This window comes from Sus scrofa, chromosome 11, assembly GCF_000003025.6.
Source record: "Sus scrofa isolate TJ Tabasco breed Duroc chromosome 11, Sscrofa11.1, whole genome shotgun sequence".
Classification (NCBI taxonomy): domain Eukaryota; kingdom Metazoa; phylum Chordata; class Mammalia; order Artiodactyla; family Suidae; genus Sus; species Sus scrofa.
The window spans coordinates 10,557,121-10,580,141 of NC_010453.5; the positions used below are offsets into that span (position 1 = coordinate 10,557,121).

At 43.7% G+C, this 23,021-nt stretch overlaps 1 long non-coding RNA gene across 2 annotated transcripts in view; it reads right to left on the reverse strand.

Annotated features, from left to right (window-relative positions):
* The window catches only part of LOC102159559, a 620,195-nt gene that overhangs the window by 92,674 nt on the left and 504,500 nt on the right, over positions 1-23,021 (reverse strand). For both annotated transcript variants that reach the window (XR_002336491.1, XR_002336492.1), the window contains one exon: positions 18,050-18,268. This is a non-coding gene — a long non-coding RNA (uncharacterized LOC102159559). The remainder of the gene's footprint in view (positions 1-18,049; positions 18,269-23,021) is intronic.

The window sequence follows — 23,021 nt, forward strand, 5'->3', positions numbered from 1 at the left end:
ATCCCCTGAACAAGCTAAGCGTCTCCCACCTGGCCACGAATGACCCCGTCACCCCCACTTCTGGCCAACCACCCCACAGGATCTTTCTCCAGTGGTCACCTTGCCTCACAGAGGATCAACTCGATGGAAGAGTTTTCAAAACAAACTTTCAATTTTAAGATAATTCAAGATTCACAGAAAAGTAGGCAAGATAACAGAGGCTCCCCCGTACCTCACATCTAGTTTCCCCTATTATTAATCTCTTACATCAGTGTGGTACATTTCACACAACCAATGAACCAATTTTTATATTTTATTATTAACTACAGACATACCTCATTTATTTCTACCTAACGACCTTTCTCTGTTCCAGGATCCCAGCCAAGATCCCACATTTTATAGTCCCCGTCTCCTTAGGCCCCCTTAGCTGTGACAGGTGCTCAGACTTTTCTTGGTTTTGATGAGCTTGAGAGTTTTGAGGAGTATCAGCTGCATATTTTGTAGAACATCCTTAAAATTGAGATCTGCCTGATGTTCTTAATTACCCTGGAGTTAGGGATTTCGAGGAGGAAGACCACACCCATGAAGTGTCTTTCTCATCACATTGTATCAAGGGTATATGCTGTCTACATGACCTTTTCTGTTGATACTGACCTTGACCAACTGGCTACGGTAGTATTTGTTTGCTTTCTCCACTGGAAGTTACTCTTTATGTTTCCCCTGTTCAACAGTGTACTTTTTGGAAGAAAGTCACTATGGGCAGCCCACATCAAGGGAGTGAGGAGTTATGCTCTACCACTTTTTTGAGGAGAGAATAGCTACATAAATTATCTTTTTGCACACACTCAGCTGCTTCTTCATAGGTGGTCTCTCACTTATTGTTCTCTAAATTTGGGGCCTCTGCCCCCCCAACTCTAAGTGTTGTTTTTAGTGTATTGTTAAACTGTCATGGTTCTGTGATTCTGAAAGTGTGGCCTGGATCAGAAGCATCAGCACCACCTGAAAATTTGTTGGAAATTCAAATTCTCAACCCCACCCCAGACCCATTGAATCAGAGACTCTGGGGGCTGGGCCCAGCAGTCTGTGTTTTATCAAGTCTAATACCTGATTTTTTTTTTTTTTTTGTCTTTTTAGAGCCACACCCACCAATGGAAGTTTCCAGGCTAGGGGTCAAATCAGAGCTGTAGCTGCAGGCCTATACCACAGCCACAGCAATGCCAGATCCGAGCCATGTCTGCAACCTACACCACAGCTCACAGCACAGCAATGCCGGATCCTTAACCCCCTGAGCGTGGCCAGGGATTGAACTCGCATCCTCATGGATACTAGTCAGGTTTGTTGCTACTGAGCCATGATGGGAACTCCCCAACACCTGATTCTGATGCAAGCTGAAGTTTGAGCACTAGCGTAGCTAACGGTTTATATATACTCTACCCTGAACGTGACTGTAAGTCCTTATAGATCTCTTGGCCAGCCTAGCACACAACTTGACACCGGGTAGGAGCTCAAAACTGAGCTACAATTTTATTCTATATTAATTTCTTTGCCAATGAAATTGCACAGCCCTAATTTTAGGTCAGTATTGTTAGGCCCTGGATGCTTCCCCATCTTTTATGAGTTCCTTCAATTCTACCCACCTTTTATTAAAATCTCTTTAGTTCAAACTTTTTGAGTGTGCCATCTGTTTCCTGTCAGAATCCTGATGGACATAATGCCCTCGGAGTATATTCATTTTTGTCAAGGACCACAAATAGAATGCTTTTTTCCAAAGAAGAAAATTGCTAATGATGTGCGTTTAGGCTTTGGTTATTTGAGGTTGAAGAACCTTGCATTACTGTTCCGAAGGACGAGCTGGATCTATTTTCTATGTTCTGTGTGCCAGAACTATGCCCAGTCCATTGTGCATTATCCATTTAACTCTCACAATAATAATCATGAGGCTTTATTATATCAATTTTCTGGAAATCAAAGCTCAGAACAGTTGTGACTTGCATCAGATTACATGGCTAGAAGTGGGAGCATCACGACTGGAGCATCTGTCTGATGACAGAATCAATGGCCTTATGGCCCATTTGCACAGGTGGCAGTGCAGACACTACACAGGAATGGTCCGGCCACTCAAGAGGCAGAGGAGGAAGCACTAGGGACACCTGACTGTAGCTTCTGCTTCATGGACAAGAGCAGAGAAGTTCAGCAGGGCCTTGCCAGTGCCACAGTGAAGGACGGGGTGAGGAGGGAGATCAGAGGTCAAGGTTAAGGCCATGAGTGTCACAAAAAGTGTGAGTGTTTAGGATTAGGCTGTAAAGTCAGAAGGAAATTATGTAAAACTGGGAGATGAAGACAGAGAAAAAATAGATCATATTGTGATTCGATTTTAACAAAAGAGGCACTTAGGAGAGAAAAATGTAAGGACGGTCCCAGCTAGCATTAGGAGGGTGAGCTTAACCCACCTTGTCCATCTCCTTGCTGGCACTTCTCCCCCTGGCCTACCCCTGGGTGCACAGCGGGGCGGCAGGGCAGGGGGCAGGCCATAGACTATACCAAGACAGCACATCCAGGGAGGTGATGACAGGCAGGGGCTTCAGCCAGCACTGCCCTAACAAGTAGCGCTTCTCCTCCTGAGGACAAATACCAGCCCTGGAAAAGGGAACTCTGGATCTCACCCCAGAGTCTATGCGGAGCAAGGCAAGACTTTGCCTTCCATACATGATTTCCCATGAGAACCTGCCTAGAAAATCACCTTTTGGGCAGTGGCTCATATAATCATAAATAAGTAGGTGCCTGTTGAGTAAGTGGGCATATGAACTGTGGCTGGATGGAAACATCCCTTCTTGATTACAGGGCACTGAAATGGCGATACTTTACCCCAACTCTGAGATTTGTGCCGGGGAGGCTGTGGTGAAAAAAAAGCCCTCGTGGAGCTTGTCCACTGCAGCAGGAGGGTCAGACAGGATAGAAGGAGGCGTTCACCCCATGGTAGGTGCCACCAAGGAAGTAAACAAGATAGGATGGAGGACAGTGTGGTAGTCGGAGCCCTCAGAGGAAGAAACAGTCAGGCAGAGACTTAAAGATTCAAAACAAAACACAAAAACCATCCACTCCAAAGAGTCAGGCAAAGTTTCTCAAGGGGAGAGAGCGGTCAAGGCAAACGTCTTGATCTACGCAGGCTCGGGGTGCCTTCGGGTGTGCGTGCCCGCGGAGCGCAGAGCCAAGAAGGGGAGAGGGTGGGAGATGAAGCGGGAAAACAGGAGCCACTGAGACCATGCGTGAGCCCAGAAGAGCCCCAAGCCTCCCAGCACCGCGAGGCTACGCATCCATCTGGCCCTGGGCCTCGGAAGGTGGATGCACTTCACTCTCTTTGCTGGAAATCAGGTCCTACTCCTGGCTGGCTGGCTGTCGCTGGAGCTCTCACTTGGCAGGTTCAGGCTCCCTCGACTTGGTAAATGCACAGCCTGTAGTCGAGAATTTCCAAATGTGATTAAAATGAAACTGCCATGGAAATCAGGTTTGGCGGCCTGTCTCTCCGGTGCTCAGAGGAAGCATGCCTCGCGGACCTGGCAGGCAACCTTAGCGACATCGTTTGGACTAGACTTAGGAAGGGCTGCCAGGTAGACAGGAGATTTCAATAACTGTGCAGCCAAATTAGTAATTAGAGGGACTGGGTACTGGGGACGCACCGTGGGAAACCTCCTGACCCTCAACAGTCCAAGGCATTGAGATAAATGAGCTCAGAAAACAGCGCCTCCTTTGAGAAGCAGTGCCTACGTCATGCTTGACTGCAGGTGACCACAGGCCTCAGAGACGGACCAAACCCTGTTCCTCGAAACCAGAAAACAATAACTTCTCAATAGCTCCTTTGGCCAGTTCGCCCCTTGAACATTTCAAAAGAAGGATGAATTGGCCCCAAATGTCCTCGATTCTCAGGGAAGCACGGAAAACACACATTTTGCTGGATAGTTTCGGTTTGGATCCAAGGCCAGTGGACCAAGTCTCTACAGTTCCCTCTCTCAGCGGTTAGCTGTGCCACACAAGAGACGGTGCCAGAACGATAAACAAGGGTAATGCTTTGAGTAAACGGACTCTACCTGCTTGTGAAAGCAAGGATGGTCCGTGGCCAATACGGCGGCCGCCTGCTTCCTCCGTGCTGGTTTTAATTGAAACCGATGGAGCTGTGGAGCTGGCTGGGTTTTGCATAAATCATCATTGGTAATACACTTTCAAGGGTAATCACAACATTAATATACCAAGCAGGAAGTGAAATAATTAAAATTTAGCACAGTGCAGTATTGGAGTTTCCAAAATTAATCTGAAGCACCTTTCCTCGGTACAAATGAGCCATCACTTCAGTCCATAGAAAGGGACATTCGGAGAAGTACTATATCACACAGATGAGCAGCAGCAAAAGAAATCCCACTCTTCTTCCTGGGTTGCAAATCATTTGCTTATATTTTAATTTCTTTTCCTATTTTCTCGGCTGGTGCTAGTTTTTTTTTTTTTTTTTTTAATTTGTTTTACCTGCCTTTAAGCTAAATGTGTGTCATAACGCCATGTAGAAGAGAAATCCAGCAAATCTAGGAATGTTAGAGAGAAAAATGGTTCCCTTCTGACCCTTAGGAAGGCAATTCTAGCCCAGAGAGTGAACGTGGATATGAACATCAGGGAGAAACCTAGGGTGATAAGCACCTCATTTCAATATATCTGCATAGAAGGTAATAAAATATCCAGGCTGGATCCCACAGAGAGCCACAGGGGTAAGCTACTCAGTGGCACTAAACAGCTCCCTTGTTCTGATGGAGTAAGTGTCTTTGACGCTTGCTGCTTTAAAAAGACGATAAGCAAAAAACTTTGTGTTGTAATATATAATCTCACATGCAGACAGCTTGAGCACAGCAATATTTTGCCGGGACCACCCTCGGTGTTCCAAGCCTGGGAACACCTTGACCATCAAGCACCAACGCAGAAATCATCACATTTCTTTTCACCAAGACGTGCTCCCTCCGATGGGCAAGATCCCTGATACCCAGACAGCATCCTCGTTAAAAGCCAACCCTCCCCCCAAACTGTAAAGCAGGTGACATCAGCCGTTAGTGCCTCCTCATCTACCTTAACTCACACTGGTGTTGTTTCTTTTCTCAATATCACACTTTCTATAGGGAGTTAGGGGTCTCTGAGCGTCTGGAGGGAAAAAAAAAAAAAGGGTAATGAGTTCCCATCGCTCTTGTAAGAATTAGTTGACCTGGCGATTTCAACTAGACGTCATTGACTAGAGGGAACACAAGAGAATGCCCACTGCTGGAATTTCAGACACTGGGGAAGGTGAGTTAGCAGTTAGAGTAGTGTTCCCCGTACCTCTTAGTTCAAATCATACTCCCCATGCTGCCAGTATGCAAAGCCAAATTGTAGGACTTATGATTTGAAGTAGACACTGTCATTTCCTACATGGAAAAAAAAAAAAAAACAAAAAAAAAACCTCTGGTGGAGTTCCCACTGTGGCCAAGTGGATCAAGGATCCAGCATTGCCTTAGCTGTGGCATAGGTCACAGCTGTGGCTCGGATTCGATCCCTGGCCTGGGAACTTCTATATGCCATGGGTGTGGCCAAAAAAGAAAAAAACAGTCATCTGGTGGGTTTGGTCACCCTCACGTGATGCAACATGTGAGAATAAATGTGGAATAAGGAGTGCTGTCAATTAAAGTTAGGTTTCTGAGGGTCACCCAGCCAATGAGAATTCCCAGAAGACAATGACCAGAGAAACAACTTTATTCGAAAAAGAGTAAAAGGCACACATATTATTGTGTGCCTTTTTAGAGGAAATTCTGTATGTTCTAAGTGCAGCTCATTCTGTTAATACCAGAAAGCCCAGATGCAAACAAGTCCCAATAAAATTCTATAGACATGATCTAGGAACAAGTTAAACCAGTGTCCTCCAGCAAAACTTCAGATGTTTCTCCAAGTCTCACCTGAACCATATCGAAAAATGTTGGCTGCTGTTAAATCTCCTGTCTCTAACTCCCTGGGAATTTCAAGGGGCAGGGAGGAGAGAAATTTAGTTAATGTGGATGCCTCCAATTCTTATCAGGTCAAGATACACTGAATAATTGTGTATTATTGGGGAAAATACAAAGTGGGAAGCAGAGAGAAAAGAGAAGGAGCAGGAGCAGAAGGAGGAGGAGGAGAAAGAACAGGGGACAGGAGCAGAGGGAGGGGGAGAAGGAGAGGAAATCCAAGTGGGAACTACTCAGCTTCCCGGAGCAACCTCTGCATATCTTCCCCGGGTTCCTCAGATGCTTGACTATCACCACCCACCCTCCAGCCCTGTGCTGATAACCCCTAGTCACCTTACGAATACAGACAAGAAGCTACTGTGTTTCTTTTTTTTTTTTTTTTTTTTTTGTCTTTTTGCCATTTCTTCGGCCGCTCCCGCAGCGTTCCCAGGCTAGGGGTCTAACCGGAGCTGTAGCTGCCAGCCTATGCCAGAGCCACAGCAACGCGGGATCCGAGCTGCCTCTGCGACCTACACCACAGCCCACGGCAATGCCGGATCCTTAACCCACTGAGCAAGGCCAGGGATCAAACCCGCAACTTCATGGTTCCTAGTCAGATTCCTTAACCACTGCACCATGACGGGAACTCCAGAAGCTACTGTGTTTCTAAAACATTCACCATTTGCTTCCAACGTAGCAAAACTCTCAGAGTTGTTTCAAAGAAGGTCTAGTTACTTCCTCTCCAGGAAAAGTGCAAAGTGTCCTATTTATAAATGACTGTGATGATACAGCAAGAGACATTTGCTTCCAGATTTTATTTTGGTTTTGATCATGTTGAATTTTGATAACTTTGTCATCAAGCATAATTAAGAAAATAATGTAATTATGGCATACATAGCACAGGTGAAACCTAATTATCTGGACTCCCAGGAAATGAGCTCTTAGAAGCAAAGTAGCAACTTGAAGGAGGAGCAGGAAACCATGTGTCATCCATCTCTGATTTAGCAGTGATGCCATCTGTACTGGGATGAATCCAAGCGAGCTACCAGCCAGCCAGGAGGCTAAATGCAGGAGCAGTGGGTTGCAACCCCAAGGAACATCTGGCCCCTTGAGTAGCCAAGGCAATTCTATAAATGGTGAGAACTGGTGGGCCCTCAGAGAAAATATAAAAAATGAAGAGTTTAATATTTTTTTCTGCTTTGGCTCTCTCTCATGAGAATATATAAGGCATAGTCTATAATAAAATAGTTGCTATAGACTGCTAGCGTCCCCCCAGAATTCATGTGTTGAAACGTAATCCCCAATGTAACGCCATTTGGAGGTGAGGCCTTTAGGAGCTGATTAGGTTATAAGAGCAGAACTTTCATGAGTGGGATTAATATTCTTATAAAAGAGGCCTTAGAAAGGACCCTTGCCTCTTCCCCATGTGAGAACCAGGAAGCAGGTGCTCACCAGACATACACCTGCTAGCACCTTGAATATGGACTTTAGAGCCTCCAGGACTGTGAAAAAGAAAGGCCAAATATTCCAGTCTGTGGAATTTTGTTACAGCAGCCTGAACAGACTAATCAGGGAAGTAAAATTCTCTAGTAGACAATATATAATTTGAGAACAGGAATTGGCACAGTGCATGCCACAAAGTTACCGTTCAATTTAATAAGTGATGTGACCTGTTAATTCTGGACGAACCTAGGTCTGGAAGAGGGGACTGACTCCCACCTAACCAGACTGAGATTGCAGATTGGTTTTCCCTCCCTCCAAACCAAGGAATTTTAGGAGCTGAATCTGAGAGCGAGTCCTCAGGGGATAGTCCCAAAGTGGGCAGCTGGACATAGATGGGAAGTGGGGCATCCCAGCGTGTGTTTGCCATCGGACAACAGTAACAGTTGTTCTTCACTATGGAGGACAGCATGGAGGTTCCTTGAAACACTGAAAACACAGTTAGTTACCAGATGATCCTGCAATCCCAATCTTGGGCCATAGGCATACATCCAGAGAGAACTCTAATCCAAAAAGATACATGCCACCCCATGTTCATAGCAGCCCTCTTCACAGTAGCCAAGCCATGGAAGCAACCTAAGTGTCCATCAACCAATGAATGCATAAAGATGTGCCACATACATACAATGGAATACTGTATTCAATCCTAAAAAAGAATGAAATAATGTCATTTGCGGTAGCACGGGTAGACAAGAGAGTATCACACTCAGTGAGTAAGCCAGACAAAGAGAGTATCGTATCACTTATATGTGGACTCTAAATAAAGAATACAAATGAACTTATTTACAAAACAAATAGATTCACGGACATAGGAAAACAAATTTACGGTTACAAAAGGGGAAAATACCAGCAGGGGGATAGATAAATCAGGAGTTTGAGATGATCAAATGCACACGACTACATATAAAATAGATAAACAACAAGGACCTAATGTACAGCACAGGGAACTATATTCAACATCCTGTAATAACGTGGAAGGGAAAATAATCTGAAAAACAGACGTATATCTGAATCACTTTGGTGCACCCTTGAAACTAATACGACATTACAAGTTTACTTCAATAAAAAATGACTTAAAAATTAATCTTTGCGTCAAAATTCTAGTAACTCACTTCAGTTTATGCAGAGAGCAGAGGTACAAGAGCTATGAAAAAGAGCAAAGTGCCAGGTATTTTTGGAGCATTCACTGAAGGCGTCTCATGTAGGATGCAAATGAATTTTTCTTTGGGTTTTGATCTTCGTTTCACCTCAAAAGGAAAATGCCTTTTTATTTGGCTTGTTTGCAATTTTTGAAGTTATTTTGTAAATATTTTATAATATTTACAACAGTATATAATGAGGACCCTATGCCTCTTGCAGGAGAAAATAATTAATAATACTTGGCATTTAATGGCACTTTTCATCATTAAATCTCTTTGTAGACATTAATTAAGGAAAAGAAACTTCATCTTTTTTAAAGATGGTTCCTGTCATGCACTTCATGAACATCAGGTTCACCAGGAAGGAAAATATGTAGAATCCCAAACACAAATCTGCCAAAGTTGTGCTTTGAAAGGTAAAAATAAGCCTTTGTATGTTTTCTATTATATTTTGTCCCTTCATATAGGTTTGTAAATAACTTTTATTCATGGCTCCATCTTAAAATCAGATTTTTCTTTGATTACAACTACTGTGATGTCATATTAAAAAAATATTTTATCAGGTGTTTTGAATTACTCAAATGTAAAAGATTTTTGAATAAAGGCACCAAAAGTACTCCTGTTTGTAGAGAAGCACTCATTCAGCTGGCACAGTCAGAGCAGCCCCTGCTCTTCTTTCCTGGAAAGCAGGAGGGATGGTCCTTGGCGTCTTCCTCCTTCCTCCCACCACAGGGCAAACAGGTTCACCTCCAGCCTGTGTCAGTGGTCCTCTTCTTCCAGAAGTCTCTCTCTCTCCATTTGTTTCTAGTATCTGGAATTTTTGAGATAACCCTTTTATTACATAATTGGAGGCAATAAACGTTGCCTCCTACGTCTCATAAAAGAGTTGCCTGCAAGCCAGGAGCCTCAATATTTTTCTTCATTTCCATCCTCATCTGTGTTTACCTCCGTCACTTCTATCTTGAACACTAGCCCCTGTCTCATCCAAGCTCATTCCTCCATCAGCACCTAGTGTTTCCTTTTTCTCTCTTTCTTTCTTCTTTCCTTCCCTCCAGGGCCATACCTGTGGGATATAGAAGTTCCCAGGCTAGGGGTCTAATTGGAACTGCAGTGCACAGTCTCAGCAACACAGGATCCAAGCCGCATCTGTGACCTACACAATAGCTCATGGGAGCACCAGATCCTTAACCAACTGAGTGAGGCCAGGGATTGAACCCTCATCCTCATGGATGCTAGTCAGATTCATAACCCATTGAGCCACAACAGAAACCGTCAATATCTCTTTCTAATTCCTCCAGCAGTCGACATCTTTAAGTTCGTCATTACCATCTGTCTCCCTCCTTCTTCCTTGCAGGGATTCTTTAAATGCAAACTGTATCTGTGGAATGCATCCCCACTAGTTACCACCTTGTCTTCATCATGGTGGGCTTCCCACTAAAGCAGTCTCCCCCAGGAGCAGCCTACACCGTCATCTCCATTTCCTCTCTCCAGTTCATTCTTGAAGTGATAACAACTGTTTTCTGGTCTCACAACTGAACATGCCATGGCTTTGCCACCCAGTGAAGGAAATCAGCCATCACCCACCTGCCAGCTCCAGGAGCGCCCTTCCACGCAGCATCTCCTGCCCGGGCTACCTTCAGTGTCATTCTCTCCTGGTTCTCCACATACCTGCTCAGTGCTTCTTTTCAATCTTTTCCAGAGTTCTCACCTCCCTGAACGTCAGTGTCTCTGAGGATTCTGCCCTGTGAGCTCTTATCATCGCTGGCTTCGCCTTCTTGGAGGGACCCCATCAACCATAGGCTGCAACTGCACCTGCAGCTATGGGTGGATGTGTTTTACCTCGATCGGCTCTGTTTTCCAACACCCTGTTTCTTCTGTCTGGGCTGTCATTTATTCTTGGTCAATCTAAAGAATTCTTTATCAATCTTCAAGACTCAGTTCAAAGAGAATTTTCAAATGGCCTTACTTTCTTCTCTCCAACCCTCTTTCCCCAAACCCTGACACAATTAGTTGTTTCCTTCTCAGCACTCTCATGGCTTAGACATTTGTGGATGTGTGAATGAATGTGTGAGTGTGTGTGTGTGTGAGTGTGTGTGAGTGTGTGTGTGTGTGTGTGTACGCATGCTAACATGTCTATACCTCAAGATTTGTCAAGGAAAGGGATTCTAGCTTAATTATCTTTGAATTCTTGGCACAGAGAATAGTTGCAATAAGTCAGACCAAGAAGACTGTTTCATATTAAAGGACGAGAGAGAAGAATAATGTGGATTTGGTTCAAGGTTACTCTTTCTTTGTTTTATTCCCAAAGCAGCTAATGAACAATGTAAAGGTTATAAATCAGACAAGGACACTGGGAGTGAATATAGCTCCCCATTGCTTCCTTCTGTATCTCACAGAGAGATGCCCAATTCTTGCACAAAATGAGACATCTGCCATGTCAGAGAAGCTGAGAACTGTGAATTTTTCTTTTATATCCACAGCCATGTCAGCATTCAGAAGTGTCTTTTTCCACTATATCAGAAAATAATTCTGCAACTGAGTAACATCCAGCTTCATAGCCAGGGTCCTAGCCTCAATATGCTTGCTGTGCCAGTGCTGGGTCAAACTTTGTCTATATATGTACTTTAGGGCCTAGGAATTTTCATGTACGTTGATTTATCACTTTTTCATGGTCAGGTAAGGCCGAGCCTATGTGACTTACATAAACATTGAGTGATCAGTTAGCGAAAGAGTAAATGATCACGTAGTTGAATTAATGCACTGACAGTGTGATCCACTGTCCAGTCACCCACTGACAGTGGAGGTACTCAGACACACTGGGTATAACTAGTAAAATCTTCTCATCAGGCATTTTTTGAGATAAGCAGTTATCCTACGATAACCCAGAGACACGAGTCCAGGAAGACTGATAGAGTTTGAGGAATGACATTTACTTTTTCTTTCTTTCACTGTAATTCTGATATTTCATTTTATTTTCAGACTGCAGTAATATGAATGACCTAAGATCCCATTAAGAAACCCCCTTGTAAAGGATATAAGACTAGACTACATGAATGTATGTATATATGTAAGTTCATTCAGGAAAACTCAATATTCATTCTTTTCAAGTTGAACTTTGTGTCCTAACAATTTTATTTTATGAGGTATTACTTTTGCATACAAAATAGCTGCATAGCTACTGATAAATTCAGGAAGGAGTTAATAACCACATGGCCAAATATCTCTAGAGATACAAGAGAAATATAGTTATCTAAAAACAAATGCTTCCATGCAAATTTTAAAATTTTTGTTGTTGCTGTTGTTTTGCTTTGTGAAAAATGCCATTGGTAATTTGATAGGGATTGCAGTGAATCTGTAGATTGCCTTGAGTAGGATAGTCATGTTGACAATATTGATTTTTCTAATCCAAGAGCATGGTGTATCTTTCCATCTGTTTGTGTCATCTTTGATTTCCTTCATCAGTGTCTTACAGTTTTCCGAGTACAGATTTTTTTGCCTCCTTAGGTATACTCCCTACGTATTTTATTCTATTTAATGCAATAGTGAATGGGATTGTTTCCTTAATTTCTCCTTCTGATCTTTCATTGTTACTGTATAGAAATGCACGATATTTCTTTGTATTAATTTTGTATCCTGCACCTTTACCAAATTTATTGATGAGTTCTGGTAGTATTCCAATAGCGTCTTTAGGATTTTCTATGTATGGTATCATGTCATCTGCAAAGAGCTACAGTTTTACTTCTTCTTTTCCAGTTTGGATTCATTTTATTTCCTTTTCTTCTCTGACTGCTGTGGCTAGGATTTCCAAGACTACTTTGAATAAAACTGGTGAGATTGGATATTCTTGTCTTGTTCCTTATCTTAGTGGAAATGCTTTCAGCTTTTCACTGTTAAGAATGTTGTTATCTATGAGTTTGTCATATATGGTCTTTATTGTGTTGAAGTAGGATCCCTCTATGCCCACTTTCTGGAGGTTTTTTTTTTTGTTTTTTTGTTTTTTCTTTAATCCTGAATGGTTGTTAGATTTTGTCAAAAGCTTTCTCTGTATTTATTGAGATGATCATATGGTTTTTATTCTTCAGTTTGTTAATGCAGTGTATCAGACTAATTGACTTTTGGATATTGAAAAAAATCCTTGCACACCTGGGATAAATCCCACTTGATCATGGCATATGAACCATTTAATGAACTGCTGGATTTTGTTTGCTAGTATATATATATATTTTTTGGCCACACCCTCGACATGTGGAAGTTTCTGGGCCACAGCAGTGATCTAAGTCACAACACTGACAATGCCAGATCATTTACCCTCTGAGCAACCAGGAAACTCCAGGATTTTCTAAGATTTTGTCAAGGCTTTTGGCATCCATATTCATCAGTAATACTGGTCTGTAATTTTCTTTTTTTGTGGCATCTTTTTCTGGTTTTGGTATCAGAGTGAAGGTGGCCTCATTGAAAGAGGGTGGGTGTGTTTCTTCCTCTGCAATTTTTTGGAATGTTTGCAGAAGCAAAGATCTTAACTCTTCTCTAAACATTTGATAGAATTTGCCTGTGAAGTCATCTGGTCATGGACTTTTGTTTGTTGGAAGTTTTTTAAGCAGAGTTTCAATTTCAGTACCTGTGACTGATCTGTTCTTATTTTCTATTTCATCTTTGATGAGTCTTGGAAGACTGCACCTTTCTAAGAAACTGTCCATTTCTTCTAAGTTGTCCATTTTTTGGCATATTATTGTTTGCATTAGTTTCTTATTATCCTGTGTATTTCCATGGCATCAGTTGTACCTTCTTTTTCATTTTTAATTTTATTGATTTGAGCCTTCTCCCTTTTTTTCTTGATGAGTTCTGGCTGAAGGTTCATCAATTTTGTTGATCTTTTCAAAGTACCAGATTTTAGTTTCATTGATCTTTTCTACTGTTTTCTTCATCTCTATTTCAGTTATCTCTGCTCTCATCTATATGATTTTTTTCCTCTACTAACTTTGGGTTTTGTTTGTTCTTTCTCTAGTTGCTTTAGGTATAAGGTTAGGTTGTTTATTTATTTGTATTGGAAACATGAAAGACCCCGAACAGGCAAAGCAATACTGAGGAAGAAAACTGTTGGAAGACTCAGGCTTCCTGACTTCAGACTATACCCCAAAGCTACAATCATCAAAATAGTATGGTACAGGCATAAAAACAAAAATATTGATCAATGGAACAGGATAGAAAGCCCAGAAATAAGCCCATGCACCTCTGGTCAACTAATCTATGACAAAGGAGGAAAGAATATACAATAGAGAAAAGACAGTCTCTTCAATAAGTGATGCTGGGAAAACTGGACAGCTCCATGTAAAAGACTGAAATTTGAACACTCTCTAACATCATATACAAAAATAAACCTAAATGTAAGGCTGGATACTATAAAACTCTTATTAGAGAAAAACATAGGTAGGACACACTAACAAAAACCACAACAATATCTTTTCAGATCCACCTCCTAGAGTAACAAAAATAAAAACACAAATAAACAAATAGGACCTTATCAAACTTAAAAGGTTTTGCACATCAAAGTAAACCATAAAGAAAATGAAAAGGAAACCTACAGAATGGGAGAAAATATTTGCAAACAAAGCAAAAAACAGGGATTAATCTCTAAAATATATAAACACATTCAATATCAATATCAAAAAAGCAAATGACTGAATCAAAAAACAGGCAGGAACTCCAAATAGACATTTCTCCAAAGAAGATAGACAGTTGGCCAAAAACACATGAAAAGATGCTCAACATCACTAATTATTAGAGAAATGCAAATCAAAACTACAATGAGCTATCACTTCACACCAGTCAGAATGACCATCATCAAAAAGTCTACAAACAATAAATGCTGGAGAGGGTGTGGAGAAAAGGGAATCCTCCAACACTGCCAGTAAGAATGTAAACTGGTACAACCTCTATGGAAAATAGCATGGAGTTTCCTAAGAAAACTAAAAATAGAATTACCGTATGATCCACCAATCCCACTCCTAGGCATCTATCCAGAGACAATCATAATTCAAAAAGATATGTGCACCCCAATGTTCACTGCAGCACTATTTAAGACTTGATAGCAACCTAAATGTCCATCGACAGAGGAATGCATAAAAAAAATGTGGCACATACATACAATGGAATATTACTCAGCCATAAAAAAGAATGAAGTAATGCCATTTGCAGCAACATAAATGGACCTAGAGATTATCACACTGAGTTAAGTCTGACAGAGAAAGACAAACATCATATGATATCACTTATATGCGGAATCTCAAAATAAAATGAGTTCCCACTGTAGCACAGCAGGTTAAGATCCAGTGTTATCTCTGCAGCAGCGCAGGTTTAATCCCTGGCCCAGCACAGTGAGTTAAGGATCCAGTGTTGCTGCAGCTGTAGCTTGGCTCACAGCTGCAGCTCAGGTTAAAATTACTGGCCTGGGAACTTCCATATGCCATGGATGCAGCCAGAAATATAATAATTATAATACAAATGAAATTATTCTAAAATAGAGACTCACAGACATAAAATCAAATTTAGTTACCAAAGAGAACAGGTGGTGGGGAGGGATGGATTGGGGGTTTGGGATTGGCATATGCACACTCTTGTATATGGAATAGATGGTCAATGGGGACTTGCTGTATAGCACAGTGAATTCTATCCAATATCCTGTGATAACCTATATGCGAAAAGAATCGGAAAAATAGATATGTTCATGTGTGTCACTGAATCATCTTGTACAGCAGAAAGGATCACATCATAAATCAATTATACTTCAGTAAAACTTTAAAAGAAAAAAAAAATTTTTAAATAACCAAGACTTATGAAGAAACTTCGATGTGCAAAGGACTATGAAAGACTGGTCTTTAGATTCCAAAAACTTACAAATGTTTTAATAAGGTAAAATACCTACACGTGTAGGGAAGAGTTTATTTATTTATTTTTATTTTTTTGCTTTTTAGGGCCACACCCACGGCATATGGAGGTTCTCAGGCTAGGGGTCAAATCAGAGCTGTAGCTGCTGACCTATGCCACGGCCACAGCAACATCAAATCCGAGCCACATCTGCGACCTACACCACAGCTTATGGCAATTCCAGGTCCTTAGCCCACTGAGCAAGGCCAGGGATAGAGCCTGCATCCTCATGGATACTAGTCAAGTTCATTTCCACTGAGCCACGACGGGAACTCTGAGTTTATCTAATCTGTGTTAAATTATGTGATTCAGATGAAATGCTGCAGAATAATAATGAAGTGTGAGGACACCATGGACCCACACATTACTGGAGGAGCAGCAGAAAGTTCTGGGTTTAAGTTCTACCTCTACCAGGGCTTATCTCATCTCTCAGCCTAAGTTTCCTTGACCGTAGGGGTAATTCATTCATTCTACTGATTGGCCAGTTCTGCAATCTCCAGTTTTCTTCCATGCAGGGTTGGCATTAGTCAGAGTAGGTGAGACACTATGAATACATAAGTATCTAATTTGTTTGTAAAGGTTGTGACCAGATTAGAGAACAATGCACATCGTGTCTTCCCAAGAGGCGCCCGTACCCTCAGGCTCAGCCCAACTCCCGAGTTCAAAACCCTAGGTCACCCTCTTGAAGGACCGCTGTTTTATCTGTCATGTCTGTCATCCAAATTCCTCCCAAACCTGTCCCTAAATGTCCTCCCAATTTTGGAGCAAATGTGGCTACACCTTATTCCCCTTTGATTACTATTTATTTTGTACCTGCGGGTATAAAATTATGACGATAATGTGGGGCCAATCATGTGAAGACAGGGGACGTGTTTCCCAGAGAAAAAGGCAGTGATTTCAGAACTTGGAGGCAGAAGTAAGTGGGACATTTTCAAGAGAGAGCAAACAGGCTGGTGTATCTGGGACATAGAAAGCGAGGAAGGCAGTGATGGGAAATGCGGGTGTTTGAGAGGCAGGCAGCAATCAGTGCGAGCAGACAAGTCAGGAAATAGGTATTTCTCCTAGGAGCAAAACAAAGCCACAGGAGGTTTAGGCAGTGGGGTGATATGATGAATTTCACAATTCGTTCTTACTGTTGGATCTTTCTGCGGGAGTAAGAGTGAAAGCATGGAACCCATCAGGAGGCCGTTTCCATACTTTCAGCTGGAGGTGATGAGGCTCAGCCTGAAGTTGTGGCAATGGACTGACATGGAAGGACTCGAGATATATTCAAGACACATTTTCCAGCAAGTGCGATGCATTTAAGGAACGGAAGGACAGTATCCCTGGGACCCGAGCCAGGAGAAGAGAGTTGGAAGGGTGAGGTCTGAGAAGTAAGCAGGGATCCCATCAAAGACACCAAGTTGGGAAACTTGCTGTCACCATTGGCAGCATCTGCGGTCAAATTAGATGAGGGAGGCAAAGGGAAAGAGATGAATCAAAGAGGGCTCCTTTCCAGGTCTGTGGCCAGAGCAGCTCAGCAGCTGGCGGTACCGTTTACTGAGAAGAGGAAAAGCTGGTGAAGAATAGATCTTGCGAGGTGGAATCCAGAGAGCAATAGTTACTGCTTTGCATGCGTATTGGACCAAGTGAATCGCTGATGCACATAAAGCACTTTACCAGTGCACCTTGTACACGGTAAGGGCTCAAAAAGCTTGGATTGCTGCTTTCATCATCAGCATTAGCATTCATGTAACTATCTTCATCAACTAAAAAGCTTACTACACGGCAGCACCATTCTCCATGACCTCACTAGCCATCATTTACGGACCCCAACAGTGCAGGTCGCATTTTTAGAAAATGACAGCTGGCCTCTCTTCCTTCTGCACGTGCAATCAGCTATTTTGTGAATGGAGAGGAAGTGGAGCAGAGGTAAATGTCATTTACAAAGCCCCTGTGAGTCTGGTTTTATGAAGATTAAGAGTTTTTCACAGATGGATTACATTCTTTCCATCATTAGTTAAGCTCATCTTAGTGGAAACTCTACTTAGGAAAATATCCGAGAAAAGCAGATCAATTTGACTATGCAGAGAGCTTTACTTCATATGAAATCGGAGTATCTGCTTGAAAGGAATTAGCTCGGTGGAAGAAAAGAACTAGGAATTTCTCACCTCCCTCCCCAGCTGCCCCCACCCTGCCCCTCCCCCCTCTGGTCGATAAACAGTCACCCGCTTGACACATCCATCTGCCAGGAATGGAGTAGCAACACAGAAAATAATTGCCACACATGACACATAATTTTCACTTGCCCTCAGGACATAAAATGCACCAGGACACCTTCTGTGAGTTGGCTGAGGGGAAGCAATTATTTAGATCCACACTCTTTATCAACATCCCTGAAGCAGAAAGCAAAATGAATAACCGGTAAATGGATATCCCTTCCAGACACTGTGCCTCTAAAAATAACAGCTGCAAAGGACAAACATCTGTCTTGAGGTGGTCCTGGACAAATGGGCAGTGGTGGATGGCACTGGCCCTTCTTACCAGGAGCCGGGAAGGAAGGACAGGCTGGGGGAAATGTCACTGCCCCTTTCTCAATGCCAGTGGCTCTTCAGAATGCCTGGGTGCCCTGTGGACATCACAGCTGTTCCTCTGGATGACGGTCAGTTCGCAGGAGTTGCCAGATGAACTTTTTTGGCTGATTCTGATTCATCCAAAGTCTCAGGTCTTCCTCTGGTTCACACTGGCTCATGTTTGTCTGCCCTACAAGAAGCGAAATTTGTCACTTTTAATTGACAAGGAAACTGAATTCTGTCAAAGCCAAATGTAAGCAGGTCTGGGAGTCACTGAAAATGCTGCTACGGACAGGTCTCCAAAAGGGCGTTGGGCTCCTCAGGAAGCACAGATGAGGCAGGCGTATTTGGGAATGTTTGTTGCTTTTTGTGACTGTGCCTCATTTCCCACATCACCTGTACATCATGTAAAGTGACAAGTGCTCTGGTAATTAGGTATTTTCTTTCAGCAGCAGAGGAAGTGTTTTGTAGAAGGCGCATGATTGTCAGCCCATGCGGTAGTGCTTTTCTGGAAGCTTAAATGAGGATCCCCCCAGAGTCCAAATTTGTCTCTTAAAGGTCATGGGTTTTTCTTCTTCCCAGGATAGTGCAGATCCCAAGTACAAGGTTCTAGAAGTGGAATCTTAAAAGCTCCAAAGCACGAGGACTGAGCTTTTAAAACCGAGGCATCGAAGTAGCCACCAGAAAAAGAAAACCGGTGGCAACCCATCCACAAATCTTTGCACATCTCAGCAACAGGACCATCAGGGGGCAAGGATAATCTCCGTATTTAATATACATGATCTAAATGTGTACATGAGAACAGACCCCAAGAGGTAGGGTTGGGTTTAGGAGACAGGGTGGAGCATCAGCAAAGAAAGTACATTGCTCCTCTATTTTTTAATTAGAGAAATAATTATTCACATCCGAGTGTTAACCTGGGTCAAGCCTTTTTTTCAGGGAACTAACTCTGCCAATCCTCTTAATTATAATCACATCAATCCTGTGTGATGAAATCTCCAGAATGCCTGCTTAGACACTATTCTGTTGAGGGGAATGCATTACATATGCTTCAGTGTCCTTAAGGTTGTAAATAGCGTCATGCTCATATCATCAGTTTTACGAAAGGTGAGAAACAGACCAAAGAGGCTGCCTGCGCCTCCAACCTCCTGCCACGGTCCCTCCCAAGGATTTGCGAGCACACTCTCCTTTTGCATTCTAGAACTTGACCCCAGGATCCTGGCCAGTTGGGATCTGTAACAGCAAATGGCACCAGGAATCAAACAAAAGCAGAGTCGCCCTGGCCAGGGATGGTCACTCCTCAGGCGGCAATTCAGAACCTGGGTGAACGGAAGGAAATCGCATGATTTCAGAATCTTCCATTTATTGAATACCACAATTTTTTCAAAGATCTTTTAGTTTACAGGTCTAGTGCCAAGGTTAACAGAGGACAAATGTGTGCGCCTTATACTCTCGTGGGCTCTGCTCACTGTTAACTATGGCTTGATGACAGTCCTATATTAACCCCCTTGAGGGGACAAGGAGGTGGCCCTTAGACCCCTGTCCCTGTCCACCTACACGATGCAGGGTGACAAGGAACTACTGTGTTGTTTGATAACCAAAATCAGATGTTCCTCTGCCTCGTCTTTGCTCTATTCTTATTATTAACCCCAAAGATCCTATCACATGCACTTGGTACAAGAGGGATTTGCAAACTAAATCCGACAGGCTGAGTTCCAGAACGAGGTAGACCCTGACAGATTCCTCTAGTCCGTCTGTCTGCTCTGAAGAAGGGCTGCAGGACGTCTGTCACCTGTGCTGTTATCTTAAAGCAGGGAAAGTGGTTCCGAGATAGGGCTGTGGGTTTTAACCTGTGCATTCACCGTTTTCAGAGGGAGGAACTCACAAAGTCCTGCTCTGAGCTAAGCATGACCAGTATGCACGCTGGTCTCTCCTGGATGGTCCCTGCGTGGATCTGCAGCCTGCTTAGTAACTGATTTCAGAGGAGAACATATATCCTGAACCAGGTCCTGGCCACTTGTGGGGGGTGGGGGCAGGGTTGTTAGAGAAACTAAAAGGCCTCGTGTACTCAACTGAGTGGCTTCTCCAGTCTCCTTAGAGTCAAGGGAACGTATTGGCTTCAATCATCTGCCATCGGCACATGGGGCGTCTTAATGAAACTGGCCGAGATACTGGCTTTAAATGACTGAACTAAAGTGTCACTTTCACAAGGCACAGTTTCAAATCCACATGGCTTTCGTGGCTGTTCATGTCTCTGCTGCAAGTTGGAGTTAAAACAGGATCACATTTGCAGACCAATAGGGGGCAGATGGGAGCCAGCTGCTGAGGGGGAGACTCAACCTGTTTGCCAGTTGGAGCGGCCACAGGAGGCAAACAGCCCTGACGGAGATTCTATTCTAGGCGAGCTGACAGACCACGCCAGCGAGGTGCCACCATGCTTCACTGCGTTTGCCCAGATCATCAGGGTAAAGCTGAACCGCTATCGGGAGAGGGAGCAGACTCTCCAGGAAGCCTGAAGGGACGAGAAGCACACAGCATCCTTCCTACTGCTATGGCTAAGGAGGAGGGAGCAGAGACAGGGTGACGTGGAGAGGTTATTCCAGAAGCGAGATGGGAAACGGTGTCATGGGCATTGCCGGGAAGCGTTACTGAGACTACTGCATACCATCCTCGAGCCTTAGAGGGATGAGGTGGGGGAGGCTTCTACACCCAATCACCCTGCCTGGCTCTGTAAGGAGGACACGGAACTTCGCAGAACACCCCGATAAGCTACAAGCCCCTTTGTCCTAAATCTCTAGTTTCCTACTCTCGAATGCACGGCCATGCAAAGACCTAGAAGTCACTACCAAACCATAGCACGAAGGTCCAAGAACTTTGAAGAGTCCTGGCCTTAAGATTCCTTGAAGAAGGGACAGCAGTAAACGTGGAAGCATCAACCTGCGATGCTTTACACCTTGCGCTCTTGCACAGGTCAGACCAACCTGTGAGAGTCCACAGCTCATGAGGTAGATCTGAGAGCCTGAATTTTTCTTAAAAGATCAGACCCGGGGGCGGGGGGGGGCAGATGACAAACCAAATAGCAATTCTGGAAAATGTATGTAAAGAACCCCAAAAAAATCAGGGTGGAATGACCTAACCCTGTGTTCACATGTGCTCACGGGGACCTTTAGATGCCCCCCTGCCTCCTTGGGCACTCCTGTCACGGAGCAGCCCATGGCCAGGACACAGGGATGCGAGGAAGTGGCCCGGGGGCACGTGTGTCGCAGAGCAGCACGGATGCCGGGCGCTGAGGCACCCCGTGGATGGTCTGAGCCAAGCAGGACAGGCTGTGCCCTGGAAGGCCGAGGGAACCTCTTCTTTGAATTGGGTCAGGAAACAGAACACAGGTGAGCTGTCCTCTACCCTCTACAAAGTCAAGTGTGGTTTTATTGTACTCGCTGATTACTAGTGTGATGCATCTGTCTCAGCCACTGGACATCTGTGTCCACAAAAATGGAGGGCATCCGGCCAAGGGAGAAAATGTTCTGATGAAGTGAGGAATTTGTGTGCAACATTTTCCATGCTCGGCTGAATTGCGGGTAAAAAGCAAGATGCTGTCTAATGAAAAATGTCCCAGAAAGAAGCACAGGATACACTTTCTTGGGATTGCTAGTGACTAAGTAGTTTACCCTGCCTGTTATCAGGGCTGCGAAGACAAAGCGATGTCATCGCATAAGTTGCATGAGCCCCTAGCCTTTGAGCTGCATTTTTATTTTAACTTATCCGGAGCCTCTTTTTTCCACTTTCTCATTTTGCTCTTACAACTTCCTGTGAGGGGGAAGGCTGGCACTACATAAATTCCGATGGAGGATAATCACACGTGATTAGGTTAGCGGACTCGCCTTAGGATTCTACAACCCCAGTTTACCTGTGTTATCAGAGCCTCCTCGCCAGCAATGGTGATACTTGTAAATAAACGGAATTATTACGAAGGCGGAAAGGGTAGGGACATCAGTGGGGAGAGGATCAGAGGCTGTCACACAGCGGAAGCAATTGGGCCTGCATTTCTTTGCTCATTACAAACAATTTTTTCTTAAATATGTGTATTAATCAGGTAAAGGGGATGCTCCTACCATCCCCAGGCCTGAAGAGGCAAGAAGAGACAGCAGTTGCCTGAGAGGACCCTGACAGGAGGGTGGGCTCCAGGAAAGGGACAGAGCCCATCCAAAGCAAGACTGTATGGAAAAGCCCAGCCCAGCTCACCCCTGCCACGGACCAGACCATATGCAAGCCAGAAGGCAAGGAAGTCTATAGTGGAATCCGAAGAGTGGAGCCCCCAGGGAGCAGTTCTGGGAAGAGAGGCTCTACCTGCAGAGTCAGCCTCAGAAACAGCCACGGCTTCTGGCCGCTAGTTCCAAGAGCCCTCAACGCCCCATCTTTTACCACCATTTCCCAGATGAGGACAGATGTGCTATCACCAGGGTCGTAACCACTCTTGCTGGTGACTGAGTACACTCCCTGGTGTAAACCTGGCCAAAGTGGGCTTCTACTTTCAATTCAGTGCAATTCAGAAAGCCACACGCACGTCCTGTACTGAGCTACACACAGGGGACGTTCTTCTGAAAGATGCCTCCTTAAACACAATGCTACCCTTACAATTCACCAAAGCCCTTTTTATATCTGGCTGCATCCTTAACACACACACACACACACACACACACACACTCAGGAGTTCACATAGGAAGATGAGAGTGAAGCACAGCTTGTGTTTCTGGCTCAGATGCTACAAAGTTAATTTTAGTTGGAAAACTCCTTGACAGACTTCCAGGAAAACACCACCCTAAATAGAACTCCTGCTAACATCTGCCTGCTGTTTGTTCAGTGACACCAAATGCCAATCTCCCAGTCCAGACCCTCAGACTTCCTCTGAAATTAGTCACCTTGATGAGGCTCATGATGGTATG